Below are 22,737 nucleotides of genomic sequence, written 5' to 3' on the forward strand. Positions count from 1 at the left end.
TCTGCACAAAAGACCTACATTTGGAAAAGTAATTACAAAAATCAATGTTCAGTTTTCATTTAGTACACCTGGCTGTGATTTGGTGGAAGCTTTTAGGCTGTAATTGACAGATTAGTGGTGGCCTTGATTTTGAGCCACACACAACCAACCTAAGCTTACATCCGAACGGAAAACTGTCACTGTATTCTCATATCCCGTCCCGCTCAGTGAGTCACAGCGAGCGTCTCCCCACATCGCGGTCATTTGTCTTTATGGCCTGCCACTCAGACGATGCTTCAAATGACTCAAGGCCACTATCTCAGCAGAGAATGAGCGCTCAGCTAAGGGCTCCCAGCCTTTCCACGGTATATTTCTTTTGTGCAGGCCGTGTGTGCACTGGAGGAAAACTTGCTGACTTGCCCGAACTCAAATGCAGCTGATGGAAGTAACGGTCCGCCTTACAGTGAGTGATGAGACTGCAGGATGCTGAGCTGAGGAGCAGTTTCCATTGCATCCTGCTGAAATGTCACAACAGACACAACAGTGCCACCGAGCCACCGCACGGTCCGCAGTGCTTCCCTAACCCCCCAAAAATCCTGCCTGATTGGCCGTTTCCATGCACAAGTGAAGATATTAATCAACTGAGTGTATGAATTTAGGTCCATAACTATCATTGCCCATCAGTGTAGAGCTAAATAATCAATAGTAGTTAAGACTTTGTTTATATCGATTGCTTCTTTGATTGCTTTTCTCTCTTGATAGTCAGGGGAGGACTTTGGCGCCTGGCCCACTCCCACTGTCATTTGTGTTGGCAAGCAGCGCACTTGTTCACAGAAAGCTTGAATCAGATTTTAGTGCTAAGGCTGCAGAAAGCACAACAGAGATGGAGAGGGGGGTTAACTACAGTCTTTTATGCACCCAGTGCCTTTGTGTATAGCAGGAGTTATTTTTTCTGTGTTCATCAAAGCAGCAGCGTTTACAGTATTTTTCTCTGCTTTAGGGAGAAGCTTTAGTCCATCTGTTCTCGGATCACAGGAACTCTGACTGCCTTCATCATTTACACCAACAATCTCTGATATACAGCCACTATGTGACATTTCTTTGTTGCTCTAAAGAAACAACCTGAGGGATTAATGGTCTGAAAAAGCAAGATGTGTCTTCTTTGCTGTGTGCGTTTTTGTACGGATCAGTGTTGAAATGTTTCTGAATGTGTCGCTGATCTTTTTTGTGCATTATGTTTCATCGTGACAATAGGAAACATTCACACCTTGTATTCCTGGTGCAGTGTAGATGCTAAACTCAGATTGCGGTTTCATGTGCCTTGATTTTGGGAAAGATCTGTTTTTAATGCAGTGTTTTTCCTGCCCTCTCAGCTGTTTTGGAAAATGTTGAAGGAATGTTTGCTGCAGAGGCTATAACCAGGTGAGCTGCAGAGAAGCTAAAACTGTATCAGCAGGAGCAGATGCAACTAAGCCAAGATGAAAAGCACAATTAAATTAATTACTCCTTAACAGATCAGGATCAGTCACCAGCTGGGCCTCAGGTTTGCACTGGTCAAAGTCTTAATCTCTTATTAGTTCTGCTCGCCCCATTCCACTCTTAAAAACCCATCCTTGGCTGCAATCTGCCATGGACAGAGGCACTCGCCCCTAACCACCACCAAAAAAAGCCCCAGCGTAAGCATTTATTCGCTGCTCAGTCTTAGGAAAGTGCTGCAGATGCATTTACGGAGAGAGCAACTGCAGCTGAATTAACCAATCTGCATATTCAGGGCCTGTTAGAGGGAGATTGTTCCCGTGTGCTGAAGGCATGGAGGTGGGAGAGGAGGGCTGCACCTGAGCAGGACACACCACGAGGGCTGTGCGAAAAGGAAGAGAAGGAGCAGAGCACATGGGGTGGGCAAAGGAGATTTATCAAGACCAGCACCGTAGGAGGCCTTATTGGAAAGAGCGGAGAGGTGGGGATGAACGGGGGGCGCTGTGATTGGAGCAGCTGATTTTCTCCAAGTGAGACGGGGCTGTTATGTAAGAACAGAGCTGAATGGATTATCATATTTTGTCCTTTAGGTGATAAGCACTGAGGGGGGTGGTTGGAGGTGTGTCACTGAGGTGGAGCTGGTCATGCGTGGCGCCTGTGTGAAGGTTGCATGTGTGATCCCACAGGCTGCGTGGAGGGGATGGCAGATGTTGAGTGTATTTCTCGGGGCTGTGACTCAGGAGTCAGGTCTGCCCATGTGTCCTCTGATGGGACATATGGTGGGTCACTGTGGGCCCTTTGTGCTGTATGTATTTAGCACCATCATGTCACACATCTTGTAGCAATATGTTATGTCTGCAATGGTGCTTTGTAACATTTCTTCTTGTTTTCTTTCACAAAAACAATGAAACGTTCCAGCGTAATACTAATAATTATGCATTTATCACCATTTTATGGCCGATTATTGCAGGTTTAATGGTAATTGCAAAGATTTATAATTGTGTCTTTTGGCCAATAGAGTTAATATTAACTCACTTACATAATCTGATCAAATATACTCGTTTATTCTTTAAAGGATGCAGGAGAAAGAAAGCAGAGTCCTTGGTTGTCAGCGCACAATTTGAAGAAAATGACTCGTGCCTCTGAATTGTTTTTATGGCAAGGCTCGCGTCCCTCATCTACAACAAATCATCTCAAGAGAGGAGCCTCAAACCCACATAAATCCCAACAACTCTATTGACTTTCCCACATGATTTATGACAGGAACGGAGACCTGGATAGTAAGCACCATTTGCAGCAGAGGATTAGTGAAACTGTAGCGCTAAACCAACATCACAAACAATACTTTCCGTTCCAAAGACAGAGTCTCGATCTATTAATATCACAATAACAACCTTTCATTATAATTTCGGCCTATCTTCAAGGAGGGCTTGATGTTCATGTTATTCCCCCCATTTGAGTGTGGGGTCAAGTGAAGGACAACCAGCAGGATGATGTAATGTTTGTAGGAACCAAGATGGTGGCCATGGTGGGGAAGTCAAGCATGAAGAATGAAACACTGAGAAGGTTGTCCTAAGACAACTTAATCAATCACAAGGTTTGATGCTCACATTTGTGTACGCTCTATAGAGTGCATTGTCTGCTGATCGAGTATCATTTGAGGAGCACATGCTGTTTTTCCAGAGGCAATATTTTGTATTTATCTACAGAAAGAAAATGTAGATTTAAAGACATCAAATGCATTGGATTTGGTAATTTATCTGCTGCTGTTTAACACTTCAGATCTTAATTCTAATGACAGAGTATGGAGTCTGACATTTATAGAAGAACTGAGCTGACAAAACATTTATTTTTCAGGAATATGAGTATGAATGTTTTTGTTAAATGCATGTTTATTTTCTACAGTGCTACAAAAGGGTAGAAAATATTAATTATTGACTGATCCACAGTTCAAAATCCAAACATATTAGGTTAGCATTAAAGGAAAAAAAATAAAACAAAGACCCAGAATTAAGAAAGTGGTTCCAATAAATGTTTGGCTATTTTTGTTTTCAAAGGACATCAGTAATCGGTTGTCAGAGTAGTTTCTCTTGCATTTTCTGTTCAAAGGCAGAATATTCAGCTTTACTTTTACAGTGCTGTAATTCAGTGGCAGCCTTTTCTTCATTCATCTGAACAAGCACCTCACTCTGTGATTTATAAAAGCACATTGTTTGTGTGAAATCATTCACAACCATTTTAAATATTGCAAGATTTCCCGCGTCACAGTCGAGTACTACTTTGATCAATGCAAAAAACACAGAAACATAATAAATGCAACCTTTTGTTTTTTGCAAAACATCTCATTTCCAATATATGCTGTGTTGGATAATGAATTAAAGGGAAAAGTGTGTGTTCGTTTTCTGTATTTAGAAGTGTGTGTGTGTGTGTGTGTGTGTGTGTGTGTGTGTGTGTGTGTGTGTGTGTGTGTGTGTGTGTGTGTGTCATGCAGCCTGCCATGTTGCTGGACATGTAGGATGTGTGTGGACGCCCAGGGAGGCACCATATGCTGTTTAGACTCAGGAGCATCCCATCACGGCAGACCCGTGGGTGAACTACCCCAACTCCTTCTTGTGTCTCCCTACATCAGCTCGTGCGAGCACCATCCGCCAGCTGGGGTTGAAATCACGCACTGTCCTCACGCTTTTATTCACGCCACCATAAGTAATTCTCCATATAGATTTCCTCTTGCATGGCTTCACACAGACAGGCTCGACACAGATAGATAGTGTGCAGCTCAAGTCCTGCAGAGGGCAGAGTTTTACTACCTAAACATGCAGGAACACAGTGAAACGAGCATTTTTGCATAGCTGACGCAATAGAGACAGGAGGGTTGGATGTGCACTTGAGATGTTGGGTTTGGATGAGTGGTTTGCCTTCATGTGTGTTGATAGAAATTTGAAGATACAGATTATTGTCACAAGCAGTGGGCAGCAGAGCAGCAAAAATGGGAAGAGTGGTTTATTTAATGTCTATTAAAGCTCATGCGGTTGGCAAAACTAAGCAGAAGAACATGTAGTTTAAGCCTGCGCTCATTTGATGTATTGCACAAGGGGCATCCTTGTACTATTTACTGTGTAAAATACAACTGTGCCTTGGTATTTTCTTTCTCATGGGATTTATCAATGAGTCAACCTGTGGTTGCTATAAAAATTAATTTCCAGTTGAATTGAGAAGCAGAGGAGATTTATAGTATTGTCTGGCTTGTTTCCGCAGTGCGGTAAATTACCCCTGGGTGATTTTTCTCCCTTTCTCTTCCTGTCTCTGTTACCCCTATCAACTGCCCTCCACAGTACCCCTTCATATTGGTCCAAAGGGAGCATCTGATCCCAGACCACCAAGACCTCTAATTGCTTTACTCTCATCCTGAGCTAGGTTTCTCTCAGAGGAGCGAACCATGAATAGACAACCTCCTATGAATCCAAAATAATTTAAAGGTCCAGTTGATGGAAAATAAAGAATTACAGCCACCTCATTAATTTAGGCTTAAGTGTCAGGGGCTACACTGTGAATAAATTAATTAGCTAGTATTTTATATAACACGTTTTTGAACGACATTGCAGGTTTTAGATCCCCTGAGCTTATGCTAGAAGAGGATATTTTTTGTTCGTTAACATAGAAAATTAATCTGCCCGAGCCATTTCCAGCTGTCTGCAGAATCACAGCTTGATTGATCAGGAATCAACTGCTTTAAAGGCTTTTATTCTCCTCCAGGAATGGAGCTTCACGGTTCATATCACAATCCATGATCTGGACACGTGCTCAAAGGCAAAATAATTTAAGTCACCGGTTCACTGCTAAAAACCTCTCGGTCATAACATGCATCCACATTAACTGATTGGAATTGTTCATCTTTATTAGCATTTGTGCTCCCTCCTGGGATAAACATACTTAGGTGATTGCTTCTTTGCTACTGTACATGATGCCGTAGTTTGATCCAGAGAGGATTTGGATGTTGGTGGCCTGTTGTCACATGATCCGCAGGCCTGGGGATGTGAGGCCATTTCATGTCACCTGATATGTCTGAGCTCTCAGCTGTTGGTGGAAAAATGAGACAGATTATAGGTTCATTTGGGGAATCTTAAAAATATGTATCTCCTCCATGTACACGAGTGATGATTTTAGGCTTGAAATTTATGAAGCAGTAAATCCAGATTTTGAGCTTTGTCAGTCACATCCTCCATGCTCACCATGTCAGGTGGTGTCTTATCTTTTATTATGACTTGCTTTTAAAGTGGGATTTTATTTTGGAAATAATAATAAGACATGCATAAAAGTGTGTTTACTGTGATAGCATTTTTGACACAGTTTAATAACATACATGAACCTAAGGGCATTTCCCCCCCAATATATATGATATTGACACATAATTAGGTGACTGAAATGACTCGGAAACCTTTGTGTAAACAGGTTTTTTTCGATTTCAACATTGCAGCAGTTTCTGCAGATACACAAAAACATCTCCTGGCAGCCAGTGGGCAATAAAATTGTTGTTAAAAATATATAAACTATTCATTGCATTTGAGCTACAAGGAAAACAAACCACAAAGAACAAAATGAGTCTTCTGCAAATTCTGCTGTTTAATTGCTCTAGGTGGCCCTTATATAAAGCTGAGTTCACAAAAGCCTCAGCAGCAGAGCCGGCTGCATCATTATCATCATAACTGATATCTGTATTTAAATGAACACTCTAGGTGATATACAGTAGATGAAAGATTAAATATATCTCATGATGTGGGATGGTTGGTACAAGCGCAAACTGTAAAATCAGCTGCTAATGAGCTGAACAGAAATCAGGAGACTGCGGTCAAATTTTATCTCCTGCATGTTTCAGCTGGATTTTACTGCTGTACATTCTGCTTCGCCGAGGTCACACCATTCTTCTACAAAGCACTATTTGATGGGTATTTTTTTAACTGCTGACTTTACAAGATGTCTCATGCTTGCTAGATCGTGAACCCCTGTCTCTCTCTTCAGCTCTGACTGTGCTGCACTCCGTAATCGCGTGGCATTATGAAACCTTTCTGTTCTGAATTAATGGGCTGGCTGTCAAGTCAGTGTGCTGCTTTCTCGTGCTGGAGGTCAGTGATACTGACAGAGGACAACACAGAAATCACAGAAATACGAGCATCTGTACAGTCGCCAGCTAACTCCATTATGGGATTACACTGATGTACTCCAATTCGTAAAACCAACCGCTGGATAACAAGATAAGAAGCACAAAGTTTTGCATATCGTCTTGCAGCTTTTGGCAACACGGTGCCACACAATATCATGTTGTATCTCACACCACTATTGGACAAATGCATTCATTTCCCTCTGCTGCAGTGCTATGTTTAACGTCTGTCATGTCATTCGATAGCTGCAGTCATTAAACATCACAGATAGCCACGCCAACCTTTGCTTACTAGGCTGTTTTCTTGACCTGTACAGCTAAGAGGTGACTCACTCGCCGTCAGGGGCAGCGCACTCTAAAAGCCAACCTGCTGTGAATTTCTAATTTGCTTCTCCACTCATGTGATTTGTTCCTGCAGTCATACTCTGGTTTGGATCCTGTCTGTGCTTCTAAATGTGCTGATGGGAGAGAGGAGCTGCATTATTCTGTTGCACGGCATGTGAAACTCCCTCTGTGCAGTTGGAGCCAGTGAAGCAAACACTGTCGTAGCAATAACAGAGGGTATTTCAAGGGCTTCAACGGAAACACACGAAGGAGCATGAGCTCTCACATCAAAGCCACTTCCATCTTAAATGCACGATGGTTAAAAAAAAAAATCAAAAAGTTGATGTTTGTGCATTTCACATAGGGTTTGATAGTTCAATTATGATTTATACTTAAGCCAATTTTAATATTGCAGTGCATGATGATAAGGTATAGTGACAATGTTCATCATCTAGTCATCATTCATGCTCTGTGACACATACTATCCTGGCATACTGCTAAAGGTTTGGCTATTATTGCACCCAAGAAGCCTGAAGAAGTACAGGTCACTTTTCTTTGAGTTTTCTTTATATTTTCACCATTTACGACTGCTGTTCATCACATGTTGTTTTCCATAGGATATCTGTGACTGTCCTTATTTATTTTATTCTTATGACCTTGGCCAACTCGCATTCTTCCATTCAAGATGCCCCCGCCCCCTTTTCCTCCCGATCCTCCAATGGAATCTGCAGCAATCTCCCTACGTCAGCAACATTGCAGGACCTCTATGCTCCTTCCAGCATTATATTCAGCCCCTATCTTCTCCTGCACTCATTAGTGCCAGAGGTAGAGGTGACAAGAACGGTCACGCAATCTCAAAGTGATAAAATACACAACAGAAAGGTGCTGCAGAGAATTAGCTACTTCTGGAAAAGCCAGCACAAAAACTGAAATGCATGCGATAGAGTCTTAAGAGTGGGGTTTGCTGCAGTGCACAATTTACATTCTACTGTATATTGATTAAATCTGGATGCCCCATGGGAAGGAGTATTGAGCATCGTGACTGTAGGGTGGATTTTAATTCTATCCTCTGCATTTTAAATGGCTTTCTGCAGCATGTCATTACTACTTAAGCAACCTACCTCAGCTTTCCTCATAAAAACTTTGTTTGCTGTTGTTAAATGTGAGATCCAAATAGAATTCTTGATAGCATATTTTGCATTTTAAAAAATATGAAAACAGTGTAGCAGAATTTTGAAGTAAGTACTTGCTTTTACTAATTATGCACATGTGCAGAAAGGCAACCGCTTTGTCCTTGTCCAGTACTTCGTTTTTGAAGGACATCTAATCAATCAAACCACATTTTTGGGGGGGAAATTCAATCTCTGCAATCAATATGAAGACCTGTTTAACATGAGAATGTTCTTATATTATACGTTTTCTATTCTATGTTGCCGTTTAGATAAAATGGATCTTAAGGTAGTGTTCCAGGAGTAGAGGTATTTACAACAGAATATCTGTTGTAGCTTGCTGTTGAATGCTTACAGATGTTAAAAAACAATCTTTATTATTGTATGCGTTGCAAAAATATCCTGAAAAGTCTGAGTTTGAACACTGTGAAGCAGGTAGTGCAGCATTTGAATGAAATGTGTTGTGTAAAAGATCTATTAACATAATCAAGTGAAGGTAAAATGATCATAAAAAGAAGTGTTTTAAATACTCTATGAAACCCTGGTGTCGGTAGCTTTTTCTTCCTCCCATGATTTCCTAGCTCTATATGTAATTCTTCGCATAAAATGCAGCAAAAGCTTCCTATGCACAGTTTTTCCTGTACAGAAAGGTCTGTCAGGCCTCCTGCAGTTTACCTTCTACTGTACAGCTGGTGGAAGAGGGAAATTATATTACCTGGAAAAGGAGGTTATTTTTAGGGTGTCATGAATATACTGCAGAGTGGTTATCTTGTTCTGTTAAATACATCCTTAGGAGGTTTTTATGGACATTTGAAAAGTGTCATTTTGATAATAAAATCTAGATTCAGCTGTCATTTAGTCAAATTTTTGATCAGCCAACACCAACATAGATACAGCTGTCTACACTGTAGATGTTTTCTACGTAAATACCTCCTTGAAAAAGACAAATAAAAATCACCTTTTTTGTATCTGTAGTAGGCCTGTAGTTGATGTAAAATTTAAATGCCATTTGTCCATAAATTTAAAATTCAAAGTCGTTCGTTTAAATTATAGAAAGGTGTTAAGATTGCACTATAATATTTTTTATAATAGGCTATTGATATAACTTTCTGTGAGGTGAATGAAAAGCAGTTTTGGAGTATTTCAAAATGAGTATTTTTTTTGTTTATTTTTTCTATTAATCGATGCGGCTCTGTTTGAAACGGATGACATAATGAACAGTCGCATCCATTCCTCTATTTATTGCGGGCATTAACGTGTTCAGCGGGAACCGAGAAAGCTTCGTCGGTGCATTTTCTTCCTCTTGCTCTCACGCTGGAATGGCGCTTGATGCTGCTGGATAGATGCTGCTGCTGCTGTTGTGGGCAGCCTCTCTGCATCCCTGCTCTCCCTCCGCCCCCCGCGGACAAACCGGAATGGTTTCTTCCAGGCGAACCTGTCACTGTCGCCGCGGCGGAGAAAGCAGCCGAAGTGTAAGCGCAGAGGGGGGGGAGAAGGAAGGCTTCATCCACTGCCTGCCATTGCAGTGCGGCGGCTGCTGCTGCTCTGGAGCCACACCAGGAAGATCTTTTCCCTTTTCTGTAAGATATCCACAAGCACGCCGTGAGGACCATTGCTCTCCCCAAGGTGAATGGCTTTCTTGATTTATCCACGTTTATTAAGGAGCGTGTTTTGTCGCTGTGGCCACGGGAGCTGACTGGATGTGTCCCCCTGCGGGTACAAGCGAGCGATAACGGTGCAAGCCGAGCGAGCTACCTCACTGCTAGCAAATTGCATCTGCGCGCTATGCTAAGTGATTAGCTAGTTGCCCAGCATGCTAACGTTATCTTGTAATTGAAATCATAAAAGAGGTGGTTTATTGCTCTATTCTTCGTGGGGCTGCCATAAGCGGTGATTTTAAGTCACACTTAGCCCCGCGTTAAAGCTGTCATCTGGCGGACGGGCTGTTAAGTGCGTCCAGGTAACATTAGCTACGAGGAGCTAGCCTAGCCGCTGGAACAAAATGTCGGCCAGCTAGGGGGTTGATTTGACCAAGAGGGTATAAAGGGGGCATAAGATTTATTAAGTGTCAGGCTGCGAGGGGCAAAGAGGGAGTGGTAACATGAAGTCAGCTGCTAGAAATACGGCATCGCTTTTACTAAATGAAAGGGAAGGTCATGCCGTGGCTCACCTTGTTTTGATGTTCCGTTAATAAAACCGATCTTTACTGAAGCTAGGTAGAAGTTGGCTAATATGAGCTTGTTTGCTGGTTTTAGTTTGGTGGCACTGAAATATTTGCTCGCCTGTCCCGGTGTCTGTACAGTGTAACCAGCTGTCATAATAACGCACTGTCATGTCAGCTGTGTCGGGGGCAGGGGGGGAGGGGGTTACTGTGGACAGCAGTCGCAGTTTGAAGTACCTCACACATGCTAACTGCATTTACTGTGTTCATTTCCACACCAACGGAAGGACTGCTGCTAACGTGGACTGAATTCACCAGCTGTCACCTGTTGAATATTGATAGAGATGAATTGTGGTTTTGTTTGTTGTTTTGTCACATTTTTTCATTTGTTGTGAAGTAGTCATGACTAGCTCTGAAACGGACAGGTGACGTTAACTTGAAGGGGGCATGTTAAAATATAGTATGTAAAACCTGATGATAGAAATATCAGATTTAGTTCCTGACTTGATGTTATCACAGATCCCAGTCATAATATTATGATTCTGCTTGAATTTATTTATCTTGGGCTTCAAAAATGCAAGTAATACAGTTTTCCACTAACATGAATGAATGAATGAATGAATGAATAAATATGTGCCTGGTGGGCCAACATGTATCATAATTTTGGTTTAGATTCCCTCCTGTGACCAAGATATCAGATAATAGATATGTATATAATATTGTCATGCCTCACTGGCCCCTCCATTCAGGTTGTGTTCATGTTTTTTGGGAAATAATGTGAGGCAGATATGATCCTGACATACACTCCAGTGGCTTTTTGTTGTCTTGTTTTCACTTTTTAAAAACCTGCTTTGATTTTAAAGGCAGCTCACACTTGCAAGTAATGACTGCAGTGATGTCACACTATAACATATATGACTGGTATATCTTTAAGTGGAAGTAGGACGATTCATTACTGCACATAGCAGTGTTACATGAAACTACAGCGAGGTAGAGAAATAAATTTGTCAAATAAGGTGGGAGAAGCACAATACAGATGATTCTTGTGGCAGCCAATTGATGTTTAATTACATACACAATTAAATTTACTTTTCCCCCCTCTCCAAATAACTCATATTTTGGAGCTGTGCTGGGAATGAGTTTGGAAAACATGTCACCTGTGAAGAAGAAAATATCTAGCTGCTCAAGGGCAGCCATACATGTTGGCCTGTAAATCATACTGCCCTACGCTGTCATGGGAATCGCTGTCATCCGAGCCATTGTGGTTTTGGAAGGACAAGTTTAACTGATATTTTGCCTGTTTGTTAAATTTGACAGCAGCTTTATAGTCCTGTGTATTTATAGAAGCTGTCTAGTTTTAGAGGCTTATCCATTTACCATTTTTTATGGTGTGTTGTCAAATGGTGTACCTTGTAGAAGCTAAGCTTTCTGTATTTTTAAACCGAATTTCATGCCAAAACTAATTATTTTGTTAAGATAAAATAGATCAGCATGGATGGCCTCTTTTGAGGTAATTAGCGATCTAACTGCATAGAGAACTTGTACTGGAAAACGGTGCCGAAAAAACGTTTGGTGCTGTACGTACCATGTATTTTAGGGTTAGAGGTAGCCTAGAGGTGCCACTGGAACAACAAAGGAAAAAGATTCAAAGAGCTAGCCTGGACTACTCCCATGTATCTCAGCATGCAGAAGGCATGTACTGTTACAGTGTTTGCATATTCTGTCCATTTTCTCAACTGTGTGCATGACAAAACATGACTCAAATGTGATTGTATTGCACGTGCTGATAGACCTGATCAGTTACAGCTTATGCACCAGACTAAAGAATCTGAATCCCCTGTTCCTCTGATACTTTATTTTACCTCAGCTTTACGTTACAATTTTAAGATGATACGAAGTGTTGATTGATCGGTGCCATGGACATTGAAAGGTCATTGATTTGATACACGGCCAAGACCTTTGACATTAAAATCCATGATTCCATAGTACAGGAAACCTCTGTGTGAACAAATGGCGCCTTTACATTACGGCTGCCGCTCCAGTTATACAGAAGCATCCTTGTATAAATCAAGTCCAGCATAAATCCCTGTGTGAAAGGGGTGTGGAATTTTCAGGATGAAGAGGCTTGCAGGGTCTTTCATCAGTCACATTTCAAAATGAACCTCCCTTTTTGTATAGCGTAGAAAGATCTCTTATCATTACTGTTTTTCTTTGGCTCCGTTGTCCTCATTTCAATCTCTGTGATGGAGAGGAGGCGGGGTGCAGGTCAGTGGCTCAGCTTATCAGCACATTCCTGCCCTCTTGTGTGCTCGGTGTGGGGCACTGATAACTTCCACTGGGCTGATTGAGTTCAGGAGCTGATTTCCTGGTCCATGTGTTCAGGACACTCCAGCGCTGGCTATGATCACTGACTCCAGCTGTGGTGTCTGGAAATAGACTTAACTCACACCGAGCCACTGTCCCTGAGAGTGAGTATCAAAGCTTGCATTTTTATTGGACATGTGTTGTTTTACAGAAAATTCAAAAATGTTTGAGGGTGTACATTGAATAGTTTAAAGAAAGTAATGAATGTTTCTACTAAAACCAACTGTGTTAATAAACTATCAAATGACCATTAAGTGTAGTAATGTAAAAGGTGATTTTTAGCTTATTGCTTATTCTGTCACTGGAGCCGGTCTGCATCCTTACGGTTTTGGTTTAGTCTCAGCACTCTAATAGTCCCTTTAGGCTGCAGCAGGCAGTTGATTTGAGCTAAAAAGCTGTAAAAATCCACTGCATCGTACCTGTTCAGCACCAAATATCCAGTGAACTCAGATAGTGCATATGTGGTGAACATAGTGGAGGATCCAGCAGCTTAACGGCTATTAAAAGGTTGAAAATTGAAGTTTGAAGGATTATATTATTGGACTGTAACAGTAATAACATGTCGGTCGCTTCCACTGCCCTCAAAATGGCAAATGGGTGAAGCAAAATAACATACGGAAGGTTGAATTTAAAACAGTTAGATGGATGAAATATAAAATGTTATAATGTATAGTGGTCTACCGCGGCTTGACTTCTCACTCTTATTTTCAAGCTTTACTATTTTCGACAGGACAGCTAGGCTTGTGTCGTGTGTTTTGAGAAAAGGTGCAAGGAGCGACCGATATAGAGAAGGAACACAAAACATGTCTCTGACAAAACAATGTGTGTCTTGTCCCATCCGAAGAATTTGTACAAGGACAGCAGTGCTGGACAAAAAATACACAACTCCTGACTGCATCAATATTATGACAGCCAGTGCTGTAATAACAGCTCATTATCATAGTGTCTAAACACCAATCAGAATACTTGTTAATTGCAGCGTTGACAGTCAGCCTTATTGTTTAGCACATTAAATAGGATTCGCCTGCAGACTGCCTCTATTTTTGAATGTGAAACCCAATCATTGTTAGTTAAATGTACTGCAGCGTTGACAGTCTTAGCTTTCGTGCCTGTCCAAAGCAACACCAAAGTGTTTAAGACAACACAGAGGCATTTTCTTACATGTTTTAGGTCCACTAATCACATGGACATAGAGCTGTGGTTGATTTGAATTATAAAAGTAAAATTTTTGCAACATTTGTTACCCAAGTGCTACTGAGCAATTAAACTTCGTACAGAAACGTTTGTGGACTTTAACATGATAAACATTAAAACGGTAGAATGAGACAAGTGTGAGATTTAAGCAAGAAACGGTGCTGGGAAATGTAGGGAATGCTGAGCTACAAGGAAATGAGTTTATAGCATGCCACCACACATTTGCATCCTTTAGTCATGAATGTAGTGTAGAAGAAGACATGGCAGTGGCAGAACTGCTGACTTGTAGCGATTAGCAGCTCAGGTTCTTCGCATGCCTCTTTTGGTTGATGTGGAAATAATTAATTTGGAAGCTGGGAAGCAGAAGCTAGTGGAGAGAGCAAACTATGTGTGGTATCTGTCACCCGTCTCAGGCTCTGCTGAGAGGGATGTAAATTTAACATGTCCCCTTGGCTATCAATGACTTGGTATCTGTCGGGCTTTTCCAACTTGATCATTATCCCAACTGATATGTGGGATTTCGTGACCCGCATGGCTTTGATTTGGTGTTACTCCAAATCCTACAGTGCTGATGAATGGTATCTGTAATATTTGTCCAACTGTGCAACAGTTTTTTTTTGTCCTGAATTCTGTTCAGCTTCGAATGCTTCTCTCTGTAAGATTGTGTTTTTACAGTATCACTGCCTGGCAAACCTGGATCAGGTTTTTGTTTATTTGTGAATTTTTCTCTGTCTTTTTTGTGTATTTGTTGTATGCTCTCAGTGTAATGCATTTCATCTTTCACACTCAAACAAATCTGCGATAATACCATATAAATCCGTTCACAGCTGAGTCGTCCGTTTACTTTGTCTGGATGCACAGAGCGTCTGTGTCAGTGGTCGCTGCTGCTAAACCTGCTCAGACCGAGCAGGACGCAGAAGCGGTTTGCAAATGATGCCGTTACAGCAGTCTGTAATAACAGTCTCATAAATGTCAGGAATTAGATAAGAAACGAGCAGTCTGTGACAGGCAGTAAAGGAGGTTTTAAGTGCATGAAGTTGAATAGTTGGTTTATAGTGTGATGTCAAAGTAAGGCACCCAGAACTTTATGTGGGTAACCTTCCATTCATGTCCACTAGAATGGAGCGAACAATGAAATGTTGCCGCTTTAATCTGATACAGAATGAAAGTACAGCAGCGTACAGTAGTTTCTGTTGCAGTGGTCTCACATGTTTCCTCACCATGACTACAACAGAACTTGTATTATAACAAAACAGGTAGCCCCATCCTTGAACAAAATGTCTGTCTTTTTCTATATATATCTATCTGTATAATATATATGTATCTTTATCTACGGATGGATGGATAGATAGATATAGCGCAGATGCTTGAATTTGCCTAAGGGTGAATTCGCATGCTTGTGCAGCCATGCGATATGCCCCTATAAAGGAAGCATGCTAGCCCAAGCAGCATAAAATGACTCAGCTACTAAAACAAGCGTACACAGTCCTGACCAGTTGTCTGACAGTGTCTTGTAAAAGCTGTTTGATTGTATGTGAGACACAAACGCTCGATTGCACTTCTCTAAAGATGGACATGAATATCTTCACTGGGGGCAAAGCGACTACGTGGTTCCCTAAAGTCTGACATCTGGCATTTAGGTCTGACACTGTCCCATAATATAGGAAATGTTTTGGGCAAATCAAAGTAAAATTGGTGTCATTGATCGTATATTTTACACTTTCCATTCTGTCATTTATGAGCTGCAATACCTGCAGTGTAAAATAAGACTTGGCAGCAAATCAGGACCAAACACAAAAACAGATTTAACGTAACCTCCTCCAGAGCAGGTTAGCTGTGCAGCATAAGCTAACATGGCGATGTAGGAGGTTAAAAGAGAGCCACCTTTGTGACACTGGCAACTCTGGCTCTAGGCTCAACATACCCCACTAAACCAAAATACTTGTTTTGTATTATGTTCATCCTGTTTGAAGCTTGGCTGCATGTCATTCTCATGCTCTCTTCCCCACATTTCTTCTCCATCTCTACTGCAAATATCTAATAAAGTGCAAAGAAATGCAAAAGAATTTTAGAAATGCCTCCACAGACCAGTCCACAGCAGCGCTTTATGGCTAACCACAGGTTGCAGCGGCTTGTTGCGCGTATTAGATCTGCACAATTTAATCAAAAAGTCATAATGCAGTTAGTGTAAATTTTGCAATTGTGATAGCTATATAATACAAGAAATTTCACAGGTTATTGACAATTTTAAAATAACTGTTTTTCAACTAAAATGTACGCACAGCACATAGAAACTGTAGCGCTGACTAAAAGTGGGTAGCTGCTGCCTGAATGTTTTGTGCACTGATTTTTACTAGCAAGAGTTTCAGCGCTTAGAGAATCAGTCATTTGTCACATTTGCACACTACACAATAACACATACATGAAAGCATAATGCTCACACTGCAGAGCCCTGCAGAGGTTGCATTGTGGAGTACCAATTCAGTGGCAGGTTGCTCGTTGGCATCCGTTTCCAGCTGGTCACAGCAGGGGCTAGTTGTGACCGTGCACAGGACACACTCCAGACTGGCTGGTTATCTCTTTGTTATGAGTGTAGAGGCCGAGCAGATTGCACACAAGCAGTGAATAGATTGTCATAGTCGCATATATTCATGTAGCACTTTTTTTTTTCTCTTTATCTAATTATATCGCATTATAATCGGTTATATAATTGCACAGACTGGCACAGCGACTGCAACTGTGATTAGATTAACCATAGAGCAGTACCAGCATGTTGAACAAGCTGATGGTTGATTTAACACCTGTCAGGATGCAGGTTTGAACCACTGATGACAACAAACACACACAATGCCAGGCAGAAGTATCTGACTGACACTGACAAACTTAGTGTTCACTGCATGGAGCAGTGTCCTTAGTTCAGTTTGCCTTTTCGTTGCAAACTGCAGTGTTGTAATTATTGTTTTGACAATAATAATATATGAATAATACTGAAATTTCCGATTCTCCTTTTAAAGGCTGGTGAGATAAATTTTCAATTTAAAAAAATTGGTTTTCGTGAAGTACTTTGAAAGATATGCCAACAAATTAAAGGGCTATTTTAGCTGTGTTATAGAGTGAAAATGGAATCAAGTGATTTATTTTGAATGGCTGTGAGACATGTTCCTAAGCAACCTTTCTCTGCTTGTGTCTTAGCGCACCTCCAGGTCTCATGTCACCCGTTCTGGTTCTTAGTTTTGCCTGCTTTGTTAACAACCTCTTAATTTTAGCAGAAATTTGGTAAAAGATCAGATTTAATGACGGTTTTGTTTTTCTGTTTTCTTGCGCTGCGTTCTAAAAATACCGATCACGTTGTCCTCATGTACTCTCTGCAACCACTGAGCATCAAACTGACAGCTAATCTTCTGTGGGATGTCACTGACACAATGAGCATAATTTATGCATGCAATGCAGCACACCTGAGGAGGAGGGCAGCGATAATGTCCCACATGCTGAACGAAGTGGTAGATTCTGCTCTGTTTTAACCCAGCAGTGTGAGGGTTAAGTCCGATACAGCAGTTTACACTGCGGATGGATGTTCGCTAGTATAGAGGAGTCCCATGCTGTAGCGGAACTGCAGATCCCACACAGATCGCTGCCAAGCCGGAGGGGATTTGCTTCGATCCCATGAGCGTGTAAGGAGAGAGTTAGAGGGAGGACTACATTTTGGAGAAAGATGTTTGGAGAGGATACAGACCCGTGCAGGGCAGAGGAAGCCTTAGAGTGTGACTGCGGGGTGTGTTTCGTAACCCCTCACCTCTGGTCGTAATTTCTGTGGTATCAGAACTAAGAAAAGAGAGAGGAAGGTGGGGGCAAGTTCCTCCCAGCACTGATTGGTGCGGTCATGCACTGAGGCTGCTGATGTGCGTCTGCAGGAATCTCCTGCTGGATTTACTGAGGACTAGCTGGAGGTCGGAGACGCTTTTGTCTGAGTCCTCGGTAGTGACCAGGATGAACTGATGTAAGTACCTCTTATCTTCCATGCATCCATCATTATCTGAATACTTGAACAACAACCCAAACAGAAAAGGGGAATCAAGTGGAAGTGAAGTCTGTTTCACTGTAGCCTTTAGATAGCGCTTGTCTTTCATGGCTGTAACCGCTGGTGATTAACTTTTATGTCAGACTTAATAGGTTTCGTCTCTTGACCTTCGTATCACTTATGCAATGCTGCATCTCTCCCACTATCTCCCGTCTAACAGGAATCTGCAGTACAGTGTCTGTCCATGTTGTATGTGTAGAGTGTCACTTATCTCTCAGGGGACCCACGACTGATGCTAAGACATGGGCGCTCATTAGCATTGGACTATGTTCTCAGAGGCAGCGGAGGTTTAGCAGTTGTCAGCACTCTTCAGCACATCGATTTCAATTTCTGAAGTGATCAATCATCTTATTCTACTTCTTTGCTGCTTCACTGCCAGCGGCCACAGTGGACTGTGATCCTGTTGTTAGTTTGTGTCTTTGGCCGCAGTGCAACAAATCCTTGTTTTGACTTAGCAATTTGCTCATTGCTGGCATGGCACTCTTTGTCAGTGTCATTTCTCATGGCATTTCATTTCATTTGTTTGTTTTTTTGTGAAGCAAATGTTGAATTACCTGCAGGAGACCCAGCCTTATGTAGTTTTAGTACAGCTGCTGATATGAGGCTCGAAGTTGCAGTGACATGGTTTTTTTTTCAGATGCTAAAGAATGGTGTGTATTTATCATTATTCTATTTTATTAAATTATTAAAAATGTGTTCTTTTAAGTTGGCTTCATTTCTCATAATCAGCAAAAGAGTTAGCTAAATTGAGTAATATGTAGTTTAGTACAGGAGTATTCTCTCATCAGCATTCAGTGTCCACTATTCTAATCGTTTAACATTTGAATAGCCACATTTTCCTGCCCTGACACTATACAGCATTGTAAAAGTAATCCACCTTTCTTTGTTTTCCGCTGGCCTTACAGACAAATCCAACAAACGGGCTCTAGAGAGAAAGGCAATATATTTTCTTTGCAGTATTGCATCATTTGTTTCAGTAGAGCCGTGGCATTTAATCTAACAAGAGGTTATTAAACGTTCTACAGTGTTCATGGTGCAAGTTTCTCTCAAACACTCTGTTGCAGCATCACAACGGCAGAATTAATGAGAGCTATTTTTAGCTCCTCTGGTCCCAGAGCGGTCAGAATTGAATAAGGTTCTGCCTCACCCCTAAACCATACTACAGCACAAAATCTATTGTGTTTGTCAGAGAATTGAACACTCCACCATCTTGCCTCGGTTTCCGCTTCAGACGAAATATGATTTGTTTTTCTGCTGAACAGAGAGGAGCCTGCTCTCTTTAATTTTAATGATGCTCCAAACTGAATACAAAATGAACTCTGTCTCAGCTTCCTTTTTTATGGGTCGTGTCAGGTTAGTATTGTGACGACGCTTGTATTCGGAAGGATTTTTGCATCCGAGTAGAGGCACAGATGCACATCTTTTCTGTTATTTGCCTCAGACTTTATTTAACAAATCTCACCGATAGATGCTTTTCTATTTGTAGTCTACTCAAGTGGTTGCTTTCACCAGGTATTAAATTAATGATTCAGGTGGATCGACTGGTTTCTGGTTTTGTGATAACTACATTATCTAGAATGGAAAAAGGAACTCAGACATGTGAGGCCTGAATTGAAATACAACCCCAAAATTCAGCCTCTGTTGCTGTTTTTCCAGCCAAATTGATATTGATAAAAAAGTGTCAGAACACCCTGCCCAAGAGGCTGTTAATAATTGCAAACAATAGCCAAAATTTGCTGTTGTACTGGCATGAGAGTAGCCCACCACCTCACTGACGTATTTGTGCGTTTGCAGTTGCTCTATTTTATTGACACTGGCTCACAGATAACTTCTGATTACAAACATTCTCCTCACATACTAGTGATTTGAAGAATACATGTCCCTGAACTTGGAAATAAAATATATGCATATAGAAATGAATACCTTGTAAGGTTGTTGATGGACCATTCTGGACTTAATTATGTAGAGGATTACGTATGGTAATAAATAATTGTGTTTCCTACAGCTGAAACACTTAGCTGAATAAATTATTGGTAGATTGATTCATTTACAGCTATTTTAATTGCGGTTTAATTATTGAAGTCATACTTCACGCCAAGCTTCGACAGTGCAAATATATTCTGTTTTCTTCTTGTATGCTAAAACTGAATTTTTTGATGTTTTTGACAGCCAGTTTGCAAAATGTGATGTTGAGTGTGCTGTTTTCAGTTCGTAGAGCAAATAATAAATGGAGTAATCAAGAGGATAATGTGTAATCGATAATGCAAATAATCATTAATTGCAGCCTTTAATTGATTTACAAGTGAAAATTAAAAGCTGGAAAGACCGTTAGAGCATTATTTGACATACATGCTATTAGTAGCTGTTTGTTCTGCAGAGGAATGAACCCACAGCGGGCTTATTGATGATTATGTTGTTTACCATTTGTGTATTGACTCTAAGCAGTCCCTTTTGACCAGAGCTTTCCTGTCCTTCCTCCATTCTCAGCTGTGTTATCCATCTGTGTTGTAGTGCTGGCTCCCAAGTTGCCCGGTTGTAATCCCCCAAGCATGACCCAACCAACATGGTGTGTCTCCGTGGTGGAACGGCTGCCAGCCCTGGCTCTGGCTTGTGGCATGAAGCTTCTCTTGGCACCATTTGTTTGTGACCATAAAGGACGTACACAAGAGTGCCACTAAAATTCATCCATCACTGGGTGCTGATGCAAGTTTATTACAAACTGTACACAGGAGCAGTGTAGAGTCCTCACGGTTCACTGAAACCTTGGGACACCGGCATTGTCTTTATTCCTCTTAATGTTACTTGCCTGTGGAGATTCGTGTCTTTGGCTTTGGATGGGGCACGGAGATGTTGGTTTGGTTGTGGGACAAAATGCAATGCAAACAGTGAAGTTTTTTTGTGTGTCTTTGTTGATTCCTACAAAAGAAAAGCAATGCTTGTTTTCAACAAATGCCATGTCATTAGAGCAGACTGTGTTTAGATGTACATGTAGCAACAAATACGTAGCGCTCATGTGCTTCAGTTTCAGATTTAATTCAGCCGTGTCTTCTTTAAACCTCCCACAGTTGAGAGGAACCTTCAGACATGTCCTGAAAATGTCAGGCCCCTTGAACAACACCACACTGTTCCCTCTTTGTTACCAGAGCAACAAGCTCTGCAGGAGGAGAAAGCAAAATTACATCCCTTCAAAGTGAAAGGTGTGTGTGCGGGTGAGAGAGGGAGAAAGAAAGAAACAAAGAGGGTTAGAGGGACTGCAGGACTCTGCTCAATCTGTTTCTGTTTCTTACTCCACAGTTCTGTTCAGTTTTCCACTCAATTTTAGATTCCTCCTGTTTTGTCCCATGTGGGATTTTCTCTTTGATTAATTTTAAGGTCATTTATTTGTATCTAATCATACTTTCCAAGCAGAAAAATCACATTTCTGGTAACACATTCATTTGTGTGCATGTTTGTGTCACACTGTAAGAATATCTTAAAATAATTTTTGAAAGTCAGGAGGTCAACGAGAGGCCAACAGTCTATGAATTTAGTCAACATGTTTGAGTTCTTTGCATCAGCACTTTCATGCTGTCGATCAAGAAAACGGTGGCATAAATCCTTCCTTAAGAGCAAACTTCTGTGAGAAATCATGCCTCTGTTCAGCAGACTTGTTAATATTCAGATGTCTTCCCCCTCCTCCTCTCTCAAGTGCAGTGTATTCAATGTAAAAGGGCAGGGGGAGTTCCCTTTCTCAAACTTTTGTTCATCCTCCTTGTGAGTCTCACCATAAGCTGCTTGAGGAGTTTGTGACTGTTGCTGCCAAGCTGAGAACGTCTGGGGCCACTTGTGGCGATTTATTCAGCTGCCTGTATTCCCAGACGCCAGCTAATGTTTGGCACTTGGCCGACAGGTCGCAAAAGATATAAGGATGATGTGCTGAAGGGAGCCTGGGTGGTAAAACAATAAACACAACAGCAGCGGAGTCAGTCAGCTAAGTTTCCACCTCTGACTTTGATTTCTGCTGTACAAAAACTAAACCGGGCTCTGTTTTCTTAAAGCTTGAAACACGTTTTCAGTATTTTGCCGTTGGCCCATCCAAGATTTGGCCATTGTTATCACTTTTGCAGATTTGATAGCCTGACCATTAGCTGCTTGTCATGCTGATGTGGTGCATATTCATCTTCAGTGTGACACTGTTCTGACACTTGCTAGATGTTTAGGGTTTGAAGCTGCCAACACAGCGACAGTAATGTCAGTGGCTAGTCCAAGCACTGGAACTGATGCCGCTTAGTGTGAGATTCATCTCCTTTCGTTCATCTTTCATCACACTTTAATGTACCGCAACATGAGATCTTCATTTTATGCATAGGTGGTGTTTCAGGTGTCAAAGAAATTACCAGCAAAGCAGGAGGGAAATGTGTGACAGTCTCACCTATTAAGGTCACAGACTTAGGACCAATTTACATGACAAATGCTGGTTATTGCGTTAGCTGCTGTGATGTTGGTTGTAATTTGCCCCAAAGGAATGAACCTGATAGTATTTTATATGCAGTCATTGAATGTCTAATGTGTCGTGAGATTGTAGTGGAGGTGAAATGATACAGAAGCAGAGATAAGATAAGAAGCCAGCTGTGGGGCGCAGAGGACGGTGTTCACCAGCAGCTGAAGGAGTCGACCTTCATCTTCTCCTCTGTGCTGGCTAATGGGACTGAGGCTGTGCTTTAATTTCAAAGACTTCCAGTCGGTGTGGTTTCACTTGCAGGGTGTTTTGCATTGTTCCTATTCTATTCAGTGTAGTGTAAACATGTGACCTCACACTGTGGACCTACTAGAAAGGAGACTGTCTTCTGTCTGACAC

The 22,737-nt window shown here is 41.4% G+C and overlaps 1 protein-coding gene across 11 annotated transcripts in view; it reads left to right on the forward strand.

Moving 5' to 3' along the window:
- tjp1b (tight junction protein 1b) overlaps nt 1–22,737 on the forward strand; it is a 69,842-nt gene that overhangs the window by 24,406 nt on the left and 22,699 nt on the right. Inside the window, exon 1 of one of the 11 annotated variants that reach the window (XM_022192901.2) lies at nt 9,512–9,729. The exons of 9 other annotated variants lie outside the window; for them this stretch is intronic. The gene's annotated coding sequence lies outside the window, so the exon portion shown is untranslated. Of the gene's footprint in view, nt 1–9,511; nt 9,730–17,743; nt 17,820–22,737 lie in introns of those variants that run through there. One more of the 11 variants, XM_051952816.1, reaches the window with a different exon arrangement.

Source organism: Acanthochromis polyacanthus, chromosome 8 (genome assembly GCF_021347895.1).
Source record: "Acanthochromis polyacanthus isolate Apoly-LR-REF ecotype Palm Island chromosome 8, KAUST_Apoly_ChrSc, whole genome shotgun sequence".
NCBI lineage: Eukaryota > Metazoa > Chordata > Actinopteri > Pomacentridae > Acanthochromis > Acanthochromis polyacanthus.